Genomic DNA, 18,809 nt, shown 5'->3' with positions numbered 1-18,809 from the left:
TCTGGAGGAATAGTGGTGCTAAAATGTAGGGTGCTTCCCTACTATACTTCTCTTACGGCGCTGGAGCGAAATAGGAAACGCGCAAAGCATTTAATTACACCCGCCAGTAAAGTATCGTCATGACACTGCCGCTCTCGCAACAACGATTCCACATTTGGTCAAAGTTTCATTCCGTCCGTGGTGTGCTCTGTGGATACTCGATCCATTGTTGTGACAGAGACCCATACAATTTGAGAGGCACACTCTGTTCAAAATCGTTCTTTTACGGCGCTGCTTCGTTGGGACCGTTACGGCAGTGCACCACAGCACTTTTTGCAGACTCCAAATCGCTGATTCACGCGTGCACTGTGTTTCCTGCTTTACTGAACTTGAATGTTATCTCACTTAGTTAATCAGCACCTCTTTTATCCACGGAGCCGATACTTTTGGTCGGAAAAACTGATCACAAACCATTCTTCGAACGTTTACAGCAGTCTGCTACGAAGCGCCGATTCGCATTAGTCGCGGAATGGCGGCACATCCGGTTTGGAGCAGACGACGCGTCTGGCAAGTGACGCGTGGTGTGACGTATGTTGACGCAGCGCTAGTGAGGCTCCTCCCAATGGCCAAACTCTCCCTATATACGTCTCTGGTTTCGTGCAACGCTAGCGCCGCCAGTGTCGACGACAGAGCCATCTCCCGGGGGCATTTGGGACCATCCTCGTCGTCATTCGTCTGCGTTGCTCTGGTAGTTTCTGTTTCTGTTCGTGTGCTTTCCTTCGCTTTCTTTTGCTAGCGCAACTAAAGGCAGTTCGTTTTGCGTCGACTGCTATGCCGCGGTGCTGTGCTAAAGGTTGTACAAGTGCAACTTGGCACGGAAAGAGGCTTTTTCGGTTTCCTTCCTCGAGAAACAACGAGAAACGGCTGAAAGCATGGCTAAACGTCGTCGATCGTCACAACGAAGGTTTTCAACCTACAGCGTCTTCTCGCCTTTGTATGGTAAGTATGCCTGTCGAAGTTCAGCAACCAAGTAAGCTGAGATGTTCGCCACCGTTGCGGTAGTTTAGTTGTACTTGAAAGACCGTGTTCCAACTTTCAGGATCACTTCACCCCGGATCAATTTGAGCTGCACAGGGCTGACGGCAGAGTTCTTCTCAGGCCGTTCGCTATACCTACTTTGAGAACGGATGACATTCCAAAAGAATCCGGCAAGTGTATCATACTTTCAAACGGACGCACTTCGATCAAATGCAATACTGCGAATCGCTATAATTTGCCGTTTATTTTTTGGTCGCAGGGTCACTTCTGAACAACCCGATCTCTCGTCTCCGTCTGCGCACAATATGAGCTGTTTCAGCGCCGAAGAAAGCACTTCGTTCATGGAGCACAGTTACTCCAGTGGTGAAGGAAGTTTGGTGCTGATAGAGGACAGTGAGCCTCTTCCACCTGTGTTCACAAATGAATATATTCAAACAAATTTTGCCTGAGTTACACACCAACATAGCCAAGCAGTGTCATAAGACCACCACAATTTATGGTCAACTTACCAACCATCGAGCTAAACGAGAATTGGCCGATGCAGACTACAAATGTGGACGACTTGCGCGTGGAGACACGCAAGTTTGAGTTCATCTGTGCTCGGCGCCATTTGTTTTGTCACCATATAGTGCATCAGTTTTATCCACCATATAGTGACCGACAACGCCGGTTAAGTTTGCGTCCGACGACATATCAGCGTGCACTGAAACAACACGTGACGAGCGTAAATTTTAGCTGTCTATAAAATGCACATGTTGCGCGCGGAAAACTGCCAACGGCAAACTGTGACTAACCCACCCATAATATTGCAAGCACACAACTAACCAACCAACAGGCCGCCCTGCTAAGCCAAATGGCTTCTAAATGTGTCTTTCGTTCGCTAAGGCGACTTGAACACATATAGAAAATTCCTGAATTTGAGTGGTTAAATCGTGGTGTTATGTTCTTAATCGCGGCATAACATCTTACGAAGCAGCATTTCCCCTTTTCCTTGTTTCCAGAACATGAACGTGGGTTTCACGACCATGAATATCGAAGTCCTCCCTTATTCATCCCTTGACAGAGAGAAAGCAGGGTGAAAGAAAACGGAAAGAAAAGAAAACCAGTCAGCAGGTGACCCGGATAGAAGCGCGGTCGCCGCTTTCCACTTTTATTACGTCACCAATGACGTTTTTTTCTTTCTCCTCCTCGTTTGACCCGGAGGAGCGAGTCGAGTGGGAACACGCGCGGCGATGTTCAAGTGTCTTTTTTTCTACGAAAAACATCGCGCACAGAGAAAATTTTCGTGTTAATCATCAAGTTAAGTTACCTGCTTCCACAACGCGTTCGGACCGGAAAATTTTTTAGATGGCTTTCAGAGCTCCTTTAAAAGGAACGAGTTAAGTTACAAGTTACCTAAAAGTAACAAAGTTACAGTAACAAGTTGCTTGTAACGAGTTACCCTCAACACTGCTGAAAACCGTGTGGATTGTACTCATGTCCAAAGGCCTAACCTGTGGATTTTCACTGTCGGTGACGTGGCCTTGTGCAGGGAAAGGTAACGGAAACAGTAACAGAAACAGTAATACCCGAAATATGGCAGGTAACGGTAACATAAACGGAAACCGATATCGCACACTTAGAATACCTGAAACAGGAACGAAATTAATTAATGTTACTGATTCGGGTACTGGAGAACCCGAATTGTTACACTTTTCCTTGGATAGGTCTGCGGACAAAAGCTGAGGGAAGCGAAGTAAAATCAACTCGGGCGCTGAAATGAACTCTGAAACTGTAGCATATGTACGTTAAATACACTCTGCGGTTAGCATAGCCTACAGTTTGCCCATGGTCACTGCTTCAGACCACTTATCCTTGGGAACCTGCAGACGCCCTGGACAACATGTGCGCCGAGGGAAACCGTCCCGATGGTAGAGCCATCGACGACAACGTATTTTTGCGAAATAGACTGCTTTTACAATGAGCATAGACCTGATGCTCTCATAATTATTTGCAATTTGCAAGCACAGAGTCCACATTTATGTGGACCGACAAGCTGCTCAAGAAAGCAAGCATGTACGTAAGCAAGTATGATAAGTAATGCCCGTTTGTGCGCCAGCCACGGTTAATCACCGATGCCGTCGTCACATCATCTTATACAGGGTGACTCACGCAACGTCTCAAGAAATTATAAGCAAACAACCATTTGTCGAAAACTCACTCACACGGTCAACGGTGTTTGTCTTCGGAGAACTTTTCCAGTCGTTTGATGCCACTTTGATGAAATTTCAGTTGCGGGAGATTTATTTTCTTGAGTTAATCTCTGTATATTGCCAAGCTAACCCCAGTTTTTCTTTGCTTAGGTCGGAAGCGCTTCGCGAATTTGTCCACATCCATCAAAAGCAGTAGACAGAGTACTCGAATTAACTGATAATTAGCAAAAATAGGGGAAAACTGCTAGTTGGCCACTCACACTGTGCAGCAGGCAAAATTCGGCCGTCAGTGAAGCGATTAGGGAAGACTGATAATACAGTGGCTACTGATAATGTCGTAGTTTGCTCACTCCCTCGCCGCTGTGAGAGGGAGGAATATACACTCACTATCAAAGGATAAACTAAGGACCGAAAGGTAATTTGACGTTATCACCCTCCTTTCGTCGCCTCATTGTCTGCCGAATTTTTCCCACTGCAGAGTGGATGTGGCCAAGTAGCAATTTTCGCCCGTTGTTGCTAATTACATAATTTCATGTACTTCGAGTGCTCTGTGGAGCGTACTCTTTGTTGCATGATTTTGCTGGTTCGCAAGTTGGTCAAACCTGCGACGCGCTTAACAGAAACAAATAAGCGTCAGTACCGGATTCGGTAACGAAAAAGATTTCGTTACCTTTCCCTGCCCTGTGTATGATTGAAGCTGTATTATGTGATCTGAAACTGGGTTGCTGTCCTAATATGAATGATGCACTACCTAAATAATAAAAGTAAAGGGCAGTACCCAAGAAAACTACAAATGACTTGTGAAGGTCTGTAATGCACAATGACCAGCAGCAATTAATAGAAAATGATGTGGTGCGTGTAATTTTTTTCCCCGTCCCTCTGTATCTGTTTGGGAAATATATGTACATTTACTGAATGCACGACAAGCAAAATCAGTTTTATGGAAAGTGTGACATGGTTTGTTCTGCTTACTTTTGCATAACTTGTGGGTGCGAATGCAACCACGCACAGAGTTTGAGGAAAATACATCAGAGGGGCAAAAGAGAGAGAATGGTGCGATCAGGCGTGATGAACTAGGGTGAAAAGTTTGGCTAGTTTATAACGTTGAAGTATGATTAAAAACGCGCCTGTGCTGTTCGTTTCGTATCGCGTTTTAATCGTGCTTCGACGAGGTGCCTTGCCTGTAACTTGTGCCACAGAGACTGCCACCACACTGAGTTTGCTGTATTTTGCATTCTCAGACCCCGCTCTCCTGTGCAGAAGCGTCTTGCGCTATTAAATAAGGCGATGCTGTATTTCTGTTTTGTTCAAGTCGTTCGTATTCCCGCGATGTAGTGTCGCTATATACGCAAAATCAGCTTATTTAGTGACTCCAGTTTAGTGGCTCGGACGCTATCGTATGTGCCACACGCAATCACTGCACATACTTGCAAGTTATGAATTCACGATCGACTACATTCAGCAATGCTTTGAGCAGTTTCTCGGTAAAGGATGCTGAAAAAGCTTCTTTCCGTGCCTAATTGTGCTCGTACAATCTCTAGCACAACACCGCGGCATAGCAGCCGACGCAAAACAAACTGGTAGTTATCTCATGCAAAACAAACTGAAGGAAAGCAGACGAACAAAACCGGTGAGAGCAACGCAGATGAACGACGGCCAGAACGGTCCCAAATGCCCCCGGGAGATGGCTCCGTCGTCGACACTGGCGTCGCTAGCGTGGCTAGCGTTGCACGAAACAACATGGCGGACCAGCTCGACGGCGTAAGGGCCAGGTCCCATAGCTTTTATCGAGCAACAGCAGCAGAGCAGCAGCGGCGCGGCAGCAGCAACAGGGCTACAGGGCAGCAGAGCAGTCCTCTGCTGCTATAGCAGCGCTGCTTGAGGCGTCCCATAGCCTCGTTTTTAGTTTAGCGGCAGCAGTGGCGTAAAGGACCAGAACGTGTTGGCAACCGTGTTATTGTTTACATTCTGGTGAAAATGGTGGCGAAGTGCTTGTGCGGTGTGTACCTACACCTACCATGTTACTGTGAACTCTCAAGTGAACTTTGAGGAACAGATAGATAAGGACGATGTTGCACATGCTTTTTCTTGTGTACTGTTCATTCTGTATTGTGATTTGTACTCATTCTACAAAATACATGGCGCCAGTGGGAACAGTCGACGACATACAACAAAACAATCTCGCAACTCGATCGCATAAATGCACTAACGATGTGTAATCATGTGTTCGATCGACTAGTCATATGTTCCTTCTCGTGTCCAAGTTCCTGAACGTAGGATTGTGAGCATCGTGTTGCATGAGTTCTTGCGTACTCTGATGGCACAGTAACTTTTCAGCGAAATGTTGTGTCACATTTTACGCTTTAATTGTGCACAAACTACAAAATGCTCGCCTAATTTTGTGAAATAAAACCTTGTGTGAGAACTATTAGAAATACACCGCCGTATTCTTGAACAAGCCTCGACTCGACGCTCCGCCTCGACTCCAACGAGTGGAGGAAAGTAGCGCTGCTCCACTCGAAGAGCCCATGCGTTTCATGAACCCGCTTCGGGGATTCCTCCGCCAAGGCGCTCCTCGAGAAACCGTTCTCGAATAAAGCTGTACCGCCATATTCTTGAACAAGCCTCGACTCGACGCTCCGCCTCGACTCCAACGAGTGGAGGAAAGGGGCGCTGCTCCACTCGAAGAGCCCGTGCGTTTCATGAACCCGCTTCGGGGATTCCTCCGCCAAGGCGCTCCTCGAGAAACCGTCCTCGAATAAAGCTGTAGTCTCGTCCCAAGCCGTCTTTCGGGACCACTCGAAAATGTTAATTATCGTGCTTAAAACACACTTATGGCATGAAAAATAAATGTAATTCTTTACTTTATTTCGACCAACGTGCATTACAAATACAAACACAAAGGTCTGCAAGTGTTTGAAGAAGGGTGCAGGTGTTTCGAACAGGGAAACAGACTGATAGGTTTCCTGGTTTTCTGGTCTGGCAATTACAACCACAACGGCAGCATGGTCACCTCGTACCAAATAATATGAAAGATGATGTCACTGCTTGTCACTCTTCTATTATGTTACAATATGTAGCGTGAATGACTGTTTGTTAGCGGATGGGTACGTTTACCCAACGCCTTGAGGGTAGCTATAAACAATCAAACAAACAAACAAACAAACAAAAAATATATTTTACAACAACATCCCGAGCAAAGAATCGGGGAGACCATTCTTGGGGAGTCACCGCAAGCATGTCGTACCAACTTTTATGGCCCTCAATCGCGCTCTGCCTAAACGGTGGAGGCTGTTATCTCACCCAACAAACGAAATTCGTACTATTGGAACAACAACTGAAAAAAAAAAAACGGGAGAAAAAAAATATGAATGGAAGATTTGTTGAGCCGTTTCGGTGATAGCTGGAGCAGGCCGGGGGTTGGGCCAGCTTGATACAGTAAAGATTACGGAAAAACATGGAGGAGGCAGATCAGATGTTTATTTTTTTTATATGCCCAGTCAATGCACTGTTTCTTTTTTTGCACCACTTTTTGCGTGAAAACATCCTTGAAACACACCTTCTTTGTGCTAAATAGCGCGACAGAAGGACAATTTATTACACCTTGTCTTGAAAAGTGTGCTTGCGAGAAGGTGTGGGATTTTTTCCACAACACGGCACACCGTCGTTTCTGACACATTCACAATGTCTCCCGTGGCAGTTCGAAAAGTCCTAACGCCATAAAATCACATGTCGACGGGCAGCTGTAGCACAGGAGGTAGAGGCAGACCACGATTGCACACATTTTCCTCCACTGGCAATGTATCCAAAAAGCTTCGTACGATTTTCTTCATGAAGCGGTACCGTATACCATATGAGGAACTCGTGATCATCAAAATGGTCAAAAGGAGTTTGATGGCCCCTTATTGAACGGTGTCGCTCAGTGGTAATGTTGTCAGCACCCAGTTAAAGGCCATCGCGGCACAAAACGCAGTCGATGGACGCAGCGAACGACCTGTCTTCCGCCATGACACCAGCGAAACTCGAGTTGAGGAGCGCTCTCGAGGTAGCACCGATGCTACCTCGAGACTTTCGAGGAATGCACGGAGGAATTCCTCCACTCGAGGAGCGTTTCGAGTCAAGGTCGATTTATGAAGCGCAAAACCGGCCTCGAGAAGCAGCTCGAGTCGAGTTGCGAGTCGAGGCTCGTTCAAGAATACGGCGGTAAGTGTCCTGTGGCGAGCGAGAGAGGCTGAGGGGGACTTCCACACACTGGTAAGTAAGATAACACTGCCTTCAAACCTACTATTAAACAGTATGCAGTGCTGAATGTAGTGCTATTGGTATCACATCTGCAGATGTCAAAGATGAGACTCCACGATACTGCTGCGTTCAGGAGGTATGTGCGCATGTCTCCTGAACAATTCGACTATCTGCTGAGCCTCGTCAAGCACAGACTGGAGAAGCACCCCCAGGGTCGTCGAGCTTTGGAACCTGCACACAGACTGGCCATCACACTGAGGCAAGTTTGTGTCCCACACTGTGAAGAAGAGGCAATTTTTCTTCCTGCATGTATAGATGTGGTGATGATCCATTGGTAAGGTGCTAGTTTAACCCGTCAGGAAGAATGTCTTTCCTTACAAATATTGATTATTATATATTTCTTGCATCTGTGGGCATTTGTTTGGGATGCTGACATAATCAGCATTGTGGACTCATGCAGGTACCTGGCGTCCGGCAGTTACCTCAGCAGTGTTGCATACAGCTTCCGGATTGGCTTCACGACAATCAAAAGGATTGTGTATGAGACATGCACGGCGCTGTGGGAAGAGCTGATGCCAATCTACCTTCCCGTGAGTGTCGAGCGATAAATGTGGTGTAGTAGAGCAGAGTGTGGTGGGGTGGTGAACACATCTTACACTAAGTGCGGCCGATCCTATGGGTGTGCGGGGCATGAGGGAAAGGCACATCGCAGGGCCTGTTTCACACGATTAGGTGCATACTAGATATTTAAAAACAAATTTAATCCTTGGTTGAGGGCTTCGAGCGCGGGACCTGTGGAGGTCGCCTTACTCCCTCCCCTATCGCTGGCCCTGAGTGCGACACATTTGTTGTTGCATACATGCTGGTGAACACATACCAATTTGATGTTTTTAAAATTTTTGAATACATGTACCATCTACAGCAGTACTGAAACATTATTATATTACCCATTTCACTGCTTTGTTTTACCTTTTGAAATAACTTTGCAACAGTGCATACAGAGCATACAGTTCGTCATTCAGAAAAACTAAGAAACTTGGTTTCCTCAGGCAGTCTTTTTTGAAATTGTTGCACGCATGTTGCACTACCATTGCCTATAACTACATAGTGCAGCGCTACCAGTGTGTAGGGCATTTGTTCTTTCAAGGCCTATGTTAGTCGCATGCTTCGTATTTTTCCATTGTGCAACCAAATACCGAAAGGAGTGCCAGCACTTTCTGCTGCCATGTCCTCGTCTTTTTGTAGGAATGGCAATTTTCAGACCGGTGGCTAATTGTTGCTACTTCACAGAACCCGTCACCAGATGTGTGGGCCCAGTCAGCGAAGCAGTTTGAGGAAAGATGGTCCTTCCCAAACTGCATTGGGGCTGTGGACGGCAAACATATCATTGAAGCCCCACACCGTGCAGGGTCCATGTTTTACAACTACAAGGTGGTGTGACACTATGAGATTTGCCAGAGTTAGTTGGAGCATATTTTACAAATCTGCATTTTATTGTAGGGCTCCCACTCCATCGTCCTAATGGCCGTAGCCGATGCAAAGTACAAGTTTTTGTATGCGGACATCGGGGCATATGGGTCCCAGTCTGACGGCGGGGTTTTTAAATCCTGCTCGTTGGGCAAAGACCTCGAAGCTGGTCGCCTCGGACTCCCAGCAGCAAGGAGGCTTCCTGGTTCGTCCTTGGAGGCCCCTTACGTTTTTATGGGAGACGAGGCCTTTCAGCTGCGCCCTGACTTCTTGCGGCCCTTTCCAGGTGCCGACCTCGATGACACCAAGCGTGTGTACAACATACGGCTGTCACATGCTAGGTACTGTATGGTTTTGTCCGGCATGCATTATGCTCAAGCTATGTAGATAACTCCGGAAAGGGCCAAGCAGATGCAGTCCCCACAATCTTGCACTAGGTAGCCTTCGATGTCAGACATCGTGCATTTTTGCCAACATATTTATTTATTTATTTAATATTTGTTTTAGCCTACATAAGGGGCTGGAACCCGGAACAACACGTGGCTTGATGAGGTCACTCATATCATTGTTTTATTGTAACATGTAACATGAAAAGTGTTTAGAGCGACATGTCCTCATCTGAGCAGAAGCAGTAAAAATGTTTCGGTCAATAAATGGCAAGACTAATCCATATATGTAGGAAAGTATTAGCTTTGCAGATCTTCATGTACATTTTGTTTGTTTGTTTGTTTATTTATTTATTTTTCCAAGAAGAAGTACCATAGGCAGATAATATGCAGGATGTGGTCTCATAATTTAGAAAGTTTAGATAGTTTAGTTTAGACTATTTTTGCATTACATTTATATTGATACACGTTCCAGGCGGTGTGTAGAGGATGCTTTTGGCATCCTCGCATCACGGTGGCGGATATTCAGGCGACCCATCAATGTAAAGGTGGAAAACGTGGACCTTCTGGTGCAAGCCTGTGTTGTTCTGCACAACTTTCTCAGGGTTCAGGAGGAGACAGCACCAGGCAGGGAAGCGTACTGTCCACCAGGTAAGGCAGCATCGGTACATAGACTCATGTGTTTATGAGTATTTTTCAAAATATTGGGACATAAAAATTAGGTTTTATTTCAGGAACTATAAAACAGGGTGATATTGCACGTAACAAACAAACAAACAAAAAAAAGACGTGTTGTTTGTTTTGGGTGAACACAGCAATCTCAGCAATTATGATGTGTGCAAAACATCTAGCATATTTTTTTTTGGAGGCATGGGGCTTTACTCAGGGTGATGATAACGTAATTTAGGGATAAAAATAGATTTTACCACATGCCGCCCTAAAACATGAGGTCCTGTTAATAAATTATGCAGTGACACATTTCGGATTAGGAAGGGGAAAGAAAATGCATGTGTATTGTTGGATTCTGCACAAGCTTTTATTTGCCTGTGTACTTTGATAGACATCAAAACATGGGCTTTACAGTTCCAGAAACAAAAACATATTTCAGTATATAATGCTTAACATCGAAGAGATCACTGGCACAGTTTAATTGTTATGGAGTACTATGTTTATTGTAGAACAAAGGTTGCACAAACAAGCTGCTTACCAACTAAGCTGGTACAAAAAGGTACAAAACAAGGGTATTGCAGAACAATAATGAAATTCTACTCGTTTTCCAATGTTTTCAGCAAAAAGAATATACACATGTCGCAGGTAAATGTAAACATATTATTTAACAACATTTATATATCACTTTTTCATATACGAAATCAATTGCAATATAGCCTATGCTGAAGGACACTCCTTAGGAGGGCATTAGCAAACTCCTAAGGTAATGTCTTATTTCACCTTCAGTAATAAACTTTTTAATTATAAAAGCTACGAAGCTGTCGCAATGAGAATACCTGGTCCCTTCGATCACCTGATACCGGAACCATTCTCAAAACAAAAATCTGTTTGAGGGATCCTCTGCAAAAACACCGAGAAGGAACACCATTTTTTTCCTTTATTTTGTTCAGTGCACATCTTCGGGGACGTGTCTTTCCTTCACCCCCAATCTGAAGGACGAAGGAGCACAGTGCCGCCTAATGCGAGGAAGATGAGCTTTAACTTGCGGAAACAAAACGAAAACAAATGTATCGGGTGACTCTATCGGAGCTGCCCTTATCTTGGGTCCCATTTTCTGTTTTTGATTAATCTATTATCAGGACGCAAGTGGCGATAGTCTGCTCTTTTACTCTCTCACATTGGGGGTGAAGGAAAGACACGTCTCTGAAGATGCATAATGAACAAAATAAAGGAAAAACATTTTGTTTCTTCACAAATTTTTTCGGATGACCTATCGAACGGACATTTGTTCTGAGAACGGCTCCGGTATCAAGTGACCGAAGGGACCAGATATTCTCATTGGGACAGGTTCATAGCTTTGATAATGAAAAAGTTGATTGAGACTTAGGAGTTTGCTAATGCCCTCCTAAAGAGTGCCCTTCAGCGTATGCTATACTGCAATTGATTTCATCTCAGAGAAAGTGCTGTATATATTTAGAAAAGATATGTTCGCACTTAGCTGTATAAGAGGTAAGAAACCAGTGAAACTGTGATGGTGTTGCTGAATGTAAGGCTTACAGACTTTGTCCATTGAAGGGTTCGCAGACCGCAACATTGATGCCAGTGATGCCGAGGATGGCCAGTGGAGGAACCTGCTTGCCAGGAATCCTGCAAATGCCCTGGAGGACCTCAGACCGACGCTTGCAAGGCGTTTCTCACGTGAGGCAGCAAGTGTGAGAAACGTTTTTGCCGACTACTTCGTGAGCGCCGAAGGTGCAGTTTCCTGGCAGTGGGCGAAGGCTGGTGTCAAGGAGCCACTCTAGGAAGGTCTGCAGATGCATTGTACGTATAAAAAATGGGAGCAAAAATTGGAAAGTGACAAAGAAAAGCAGCTCTCTAAAAGATATGAGTGGAAGAAATGATTACTAACGGTTCCTGTTGTGTTACAATGTGCACAATCTTGCCTTCCATGAATGACTCTAGCACCTGCAAGACTGTAACCCGGCACAGGTGCTGCAAAGCTCGTGGAACCTCCCTCAGCAGGGCACTCACAAGACCCCCAAAGTGTTCATGGGCATCTACAGCGGCTTGCAGCTCTACAGTTGAGCAATGCAACTCGGCCGTCAGAGCCCGGAGAGCTTCAGCGTGTCGTCTGTCTGAGACACTCGCCTTCTCTTTCGTGGCCTGTGCGCTGCACTTCTTCTTCTTCTTCCACCACTAGGAACAGTGGCCACCAGCCACACAGGGCGATTGGCCGCTGCACTTGCTGAAGCAAGAGGCACGTCTTCTTCCGCCGAGACTGGGAGGTACCCGGGTTCGAATCCCGGTGCCGGCTGTGCTGTCTGGGGTTTTTCCTGGGTTTTCCTCAGACGTTTTCAGATATATGTCGGCACAGTTCCCTTAGAAGTCGGCCCAGGACGCACATTCCCCCAGGGCGCCAGTCGTGACGTTGCCCACCACTGTGAGGCCGACAACGGCGAGCCCTTTCACCACCCACCACCACCACCACCACCACGTCTTCTTCCTCCTCTTCCACCATGCCTTCTTCACATGTGACTATGGATGGCACAGAACTACCAGCCCTGGATGGCACAGCACTGCCTGCCCTGGATGGCCCAGCACAGAAATAATCATGTTCTGCAATGCTCATGTCCTCATTTGCAGCGACGTCCACCTAAGGCATGAAATAAGTGCATTCAGTTTAGTGCTCTGTGACTTTTGCTGTCAACGTATATGGTCATCATGAATAATTCAAGTTCTCAAAAGTTCTCGAAACCTTCATTGTGTATAAGATTTTGAACAAATGCTAGAACATCTGACATGTGCAGTATTACGTTTCCTAGTGCTTCCACATTTTCCACTTTCATACATGTAACTGGAGCCTGGAGTTTTAGGGTTTCACCGGATTCTTCCCCGAATTTGCACCTCGAATTGAAGTTTGAGTCCTTCGGATGAAACCCAATTTTTGCCCGGCAGATTCCCCTCACTGGGACGTCTGTAGGAATGCACTAACTTACCTGTGCGTGTTTTGCAGCAAATGCAGTTACATCCCCAAACTACAACCAAACCACTACAGTTAGTAATAAAGTAACTGAGCCCGATTTCGCCCCGAATTTAGCATAGTAGAAGTTTTCTCACCCAAATTCACAGGAATTTTGTGCACATGATTATTTACGTGACTTTTACCCCCGAAATTTAGAGAAAAATATTTTTTGAAAACTTCAGGCTCTATATATCGATCATACTCTAGTCGAGTTGTTCTGTCATACATTCTTTTGAGGGTAACTTTACAAGTACTTTAACTTTAAAGTTCAGCGTACAGCATCTTAAAGTACTTTTGAGCTGTAAGTTGTACTTATTTTTCAAATTAACTTCCGGGATATTCACATTCATTTACTTTTTGGGGGGGATGTAGGAAGGTTATGATCTGTTTCGTTTGATTAGATGCCACTTACATATGCAAGATGCAAGGTATTTCGTGCTACCCTGGCTCCTCTGCAGTAAAGGCATGTCTTGCAGGAGCGGAGTGTGCTTTAAGTTCTTAGTAGTACAAGGAGCAGTGTGTTTGCCTGAATGGCAGGTTTGTGAATGCTGAGGGTTTGTAGAAGCTAGGGAAGATATCAAAGGGAGTCCTGAGGGAGTAGTCATATGCACACTCTGACTGTATCAATTTACCCATCATTCTCACAAAATTTTCATGGATTATAATATCTTAAACGTAATGAGTTACTTTGTACTCTGAAAGTGTAGAAAAAGACGTGAAAGAACAATTCAAGTTGTGGAGAAGATTGTACTTTGAAATGCAAAGAGGACAGTTAGAAACATCTATCAACTCATTAATTGCAAGACTTCCTTGCATAAAACAAAGTTCTTGTAATTAATACATAGGTGTTTTTTGTGTTGAATTATTTAGCATTCTGCTCAAATGTGTCTCGATTATTTTAGTAGGTTGGGTATTTAGAATTTTACTCTGTTACATGTTAACTAGGGCTGAATAATATGATTTACATACTTCTTTGGTAACCTGTACAAGCATACCACCTTATTTAGCGTTACCTGAACTTCCGGCTCCATGTGTGCAAGGTCTTGAATGGTCGCTGCACGTTGTTCTTGGGGACGGTTGCATATTGTCCTATGACAAGACAGTGCATTTTATATGTTATATGCATTCAACGTTTTATATATTACCGTTAATGGGGATGGGACCTATGTCAATGATGCATTGACAGTGGTACATAAGACAGTGACATTTACCTTTTTGGGGCGACGACATCCCTGAGGAAAAGGAGAGCGCTGTAGAATTTCCACTTGTGGGCTTCTCCACTCTGCTCTGCCTCAAGGATGTCATCAAGTCGTGCACCACTAGCTGCAGCTTTTTTGGAAGTTGTATAGCTCCTCCTGAAGCTGTCGTACAGCTTCTTCCATGATTTTTTGCACATGTCCACTGTAGATATGATACAAGTGCATCCATTAGAGTACTCCATAATGTATGATATGTTTTAAATGTAGTCTATCTACTGAACAATTTTATTTGTGTGTGTTAGCATAATAAGCAAAGATGATGTTATTGTAGTGTTCTCACAGTTCTGACTGCCTGAACATGTGTGCGTGTGTTTTATCCATACGTTCAGAAGGCTCAAGAAATTGCACATGGAATTGAAAGCATTTTGACAAGTACATGCATGATGTATTGTTTTTTATGTTGGATGCCTCCCATACGAATAAGTAGCAGTGGTAGTTCCATCTACTAGTGTTTGGTAGTAATTTGTAAGTGTGGCTAGTAACTTTTTTGTAAAAATGTCTTGTAACTGTAACCAGCTGTCACCTTTGTTTAAAGTGACTTCAAAGTGTAACTACCAAGTTATTCAGTTACTGCAATGTTTTTCATATATCCTTGCCAAGCATTGTTTTCTCGAGGCTTCAATTTGGTACACTACCATTTTTCCTTCAAGCAGGAATTACACAAATTCTGTAGTCTCACATGCAGTCAGGATGGCCTTAGATGAACTCCCCGCTGTGCTGTTAGGATCCATGAGATATCCTTCGTTTTTATAAAATGGCGTAACTGTGCTAGGACACTACAAGTGAAACAAAACAAAAACAAAAAGACATCAAATTCCACTTATTGGGCTTTAAGTAGTAGCCTGTAAAGTAACAGATAGAGCTGCTAGTTATACTACAAAAGAGTAAATGAAACACTAAGATGTTGTACATTTGTAAACATTAACTAGCTGCAACCTACATTTTGTATGCTTATACCCATGGTTACAATACATTATAATCATTGCTGCTGTGTGGACAGTTCAATAAATGCCAAGAGTTTTGCTTTAGAACATTCCCAATACATCTGGCAAAAGTACAAAAAAGAAAGGGGACAAAGCACTGACCTGCAAAGCTTCATGTCAGTCTGTTGCCCCTTATTTGTGCACTCACATTGATATGTTATTTTGTGTTTAAGCAAGCAAAAAATGTATTTTGGAACTTCTCCTAGCTTAGGGCAAGCAAGTACGTGCTCCACACCATATGGTTGTGCACTCAAAATTTGATGTGCAGACTTAGCATATGAAGTGCCTAATCTTGTGAGCACTCTTTTCTGTACTACCCATGATGGCCCATGAAATAATGAAAGGCATACCCTTTAGAGCATGTGCTGACACAGCTTTGAGTAGTGAAGCCGATCTGACATTTACAATGATAGTTTAATGTAGTGAAGGCGTTCATGTGAAAGGGACCTTTCTTGTCCGCTAGCAATGTAATACAAACATGATTTTTTACAGGCGTAATACAGTCAAACTCCTTCATAGCGAACACATTTTTAACGAAAATACCACTACAGCAAATTTTTTTTGCGGTCCCGCCGGAGTCTATAGGTCCAATAAGAGACATCCTTTTTAACGAAAAAACCTTTACTGCAATTTTTTTTTCTGTCCCCTGAGTTTCGTTGTAAAGGAGTTTGACTGTACACACTTGAAACATTTTGCTATGTAATGTTTCTTTTTGTACATTTTCAACACAGTGGCAGCCTTTGCACTCTTTCTAACAGAAATTCATAGTCTGATCGCATTGTCATTCAGCCTACCAGCTATTCAAGAAATTTTGTGTTGACGCAAACAAAACCAAACTTGGATTAGTCTCTGGTTAAAAAATATATACGTATCATTTTCTTTTGACAGTTGTGTCTCAACAACTTAGAGCTTACAGCCTAAATTCCTTAGTTACGGGAAGAAAACCCCCTGACATTCTCCAAAACCTCATGTGGGTGTAGGCTACAGACACCAACCAAAGGAACTTTTATACGCATCTGCTTGTTCCATGGTTGTCAAATAACAATCGAGAGTATATCAATATCCAAAGCACAGCAGCTTTATATGACACACATTAGAGAAATTTGCTGTAATAGGAAACCTTCTACGATTAAGTTCATCCTTGTATGGTTGCAATCCTCCACCTGCACTTTCTATTTTCTTTTACAGTGTGCAAGGATCTCTTGTGCATATCATCTTCTTACATATTGGCCGTTGTGTGGAATGAACCAATTTCAATACTTTGAAATGAATGTCTGCATCATTTTTGTTTTTGTGAAGATCATTACTCATGTTGTCACAAGTAGACATATCTGATATATGGCCAGTGACTACACCATGCTAGCAGGGTCTCTCTTGAGGTAGAAGGCTTCAAGTGCATGAGGAACAGAAAACCAACTACAGTGTTCTCATTGTCTCTTTGGATGAGCATAGGGTAGTTGGTTATCAGCCCCACTTGAACACTCATGGGACACTCAGTAGAAAGTCATACCCAATGTATGAAAAAAAAAAAAAATACAGCAGCACATATTTCAATTGTTTTTTGTTTTTTTTAAAGCTGCAAAACACGTAATACGCTTTCACTGTTCTTAAGCAGTAAGAGTACTCAGGAAGGAAGAGCAAGGCAAATTCTACAGCTTGCCAAATCTTTTTAAGACCCTTGCTATAAGTGTTGCTTTCAAGTTGCTCTGCAATAAAGTGTTTCTTACCTGTCATCTCTGGATGGTTCATCGCTTCCTGGACTTCAAGCCATAACCTGGAAACTTCATGTCGATCCTTGTATCTACTATCCCATTTGTTCCAGAGAGGGGGTCTCTCTTGGACTTCCAGAATTAATCGTTCTCGAAGATCGTCACTCGGACAGAACATAGTGAAGACTGACAAAGTGGAAGCTTGGTCAGGCCCCCGTAGCCCCCCCTCTTCGCGGCTCTAAAAAAATGTTTGTACGTCATAAACACGTGGTATTACTCCGTCAGGCATCATAGTTGATACCCATTGGCCGAAGGACATTGCGCGCTCCGCTATTGGTTGGCAAAGTTTCAAAAGAGCATTCTTTCGCGCGCTGACTGTATGGCGGGCAGTTACGAGAAGAGAAGGGAGAGAAGTGGCAGCGGATAGCGGCGTCTCGCGTCTCGACGATGTCAGTTTACACCACCGTGTGACGGCATTGTTCAAAGAGAAGTCCCAGATTTGTTTGTGTGTCATAGTGACTCAGCGCGTGTTGTGATGTTTCCCGACACAAGTATCCTACGTACGAACAGTCTCTCGAGTTCAGAACTGGAATGCAGTGGTGAGCTGACGCCTGAGGAACACTTGTGAGCGCCGTCGCATTTTCAAATGCAGTCCCAACGGAGACAGGATTCGGTGTCCGTGCGACAAGCATTGCTCGCTTTGTTGAAACCTTCGCACTGCAACCAACGAAAGGAGATGCTCACCGTGAAATCGCATGCACTCGTGTGAGCGTCGCTCACTTCTGGGAGTAGAGTGTGTGTGTGTGTTTGCCGAGTTCGAACTTGGTCAACAAACGCAACGCTTTGGACCAAACTCTGTACGCACGGTGAATATTTGTGTCAGACTATTGAATCAGTACGATGTTTCAAATAAATGTGTATTGTGTCAAAAATTTGCCTAGTTGTTCTGGAATACGGAATAACGAGCGTCGGGCACGAAAACCAGTAAAAGTAAAAGCCGATGGTAGCCAGCGGTAGCCAGTACTGGCCAGTACCGGGCCGAAAAGCGAGCCAAATTGAGAGACTCCTGATTGGCCGAATTGTAGGCATCATAGTTGATTTTCATTGGTTGCATGTCCAGTGTTGCCTGAATTATCTCAAACTATGGGCTCTATGGGGAGCTGTGGGAGCCTGGCTTGGTAGCACTGACACTGATGGGAACCATGGCTCAAGGCTTTTTGTCGGCAATATATGACCCTGAACAAGCGATAACACACAGGTACAGAAGCTACACGGCTCCTGCAAAGTACTAATGAGGATGGTGCCTTCACGGTGCCGAAAAGTCACCCCTCTACAATCCTTTTATGATACGCATCGTGAATAAACCGATAACGCGGGTTGGGTTGAACACTTTATTCGTAGTAATCCATATTCTGCATATACATATAATGAAAATGACAAGAAAAGCGAGTGTTACGATTGAACCTTGCTTCTGAGTCGATTGTGAAACCACTGCACTTGAAAGGCACGCTTGTAAAAGCACTTGCACATCGTCCGACGCAAAAGAAAACAAGTCATCACTCACCAGCTTTGCTACACTGAACACTACCGAACAGCTCCATACGTAAACAATACTTCTGATTGGCGTGCACGATCGGCTGCAGAGCAACACGGCAGCACAGCAACCAAAAATTCGGATACGGGAGCACCAGGGAATTTCTGCAGCTCGGCAGCGCTGCTGCTCTCGCCCAGTGCTATGGGACCGCTCGTGTCGCTGCAGCTCTGCTGCTCCGCTGCTGTTGCTCTGCTGCTGCTGCTCAAATCGAGGCTATGGGACCCCGCCTTAACTCAGTGTCGCTACTCTGAAGCGTAGCTTATTTAGTG

This window comes from Ornithodoros turicata, chromosome 3 (assembly GCF_037126465.1).
Source record: "Ornithodoros turicata isolate Travis chromosome 3, ASM3712646v1, whole genome shotgun sequence".
NCBI classification, from domain to species: Eukaryota; Metazoa; Arthropoda; class Arachnida; order Ixodida; family Argasidae; genus Ornithodoros; species Ornithodoros turicata.
The sequence above is the reverse complement of the archived record's forward strand: the minus strand, read 5'-3'. Positions refer to the sequence as shown.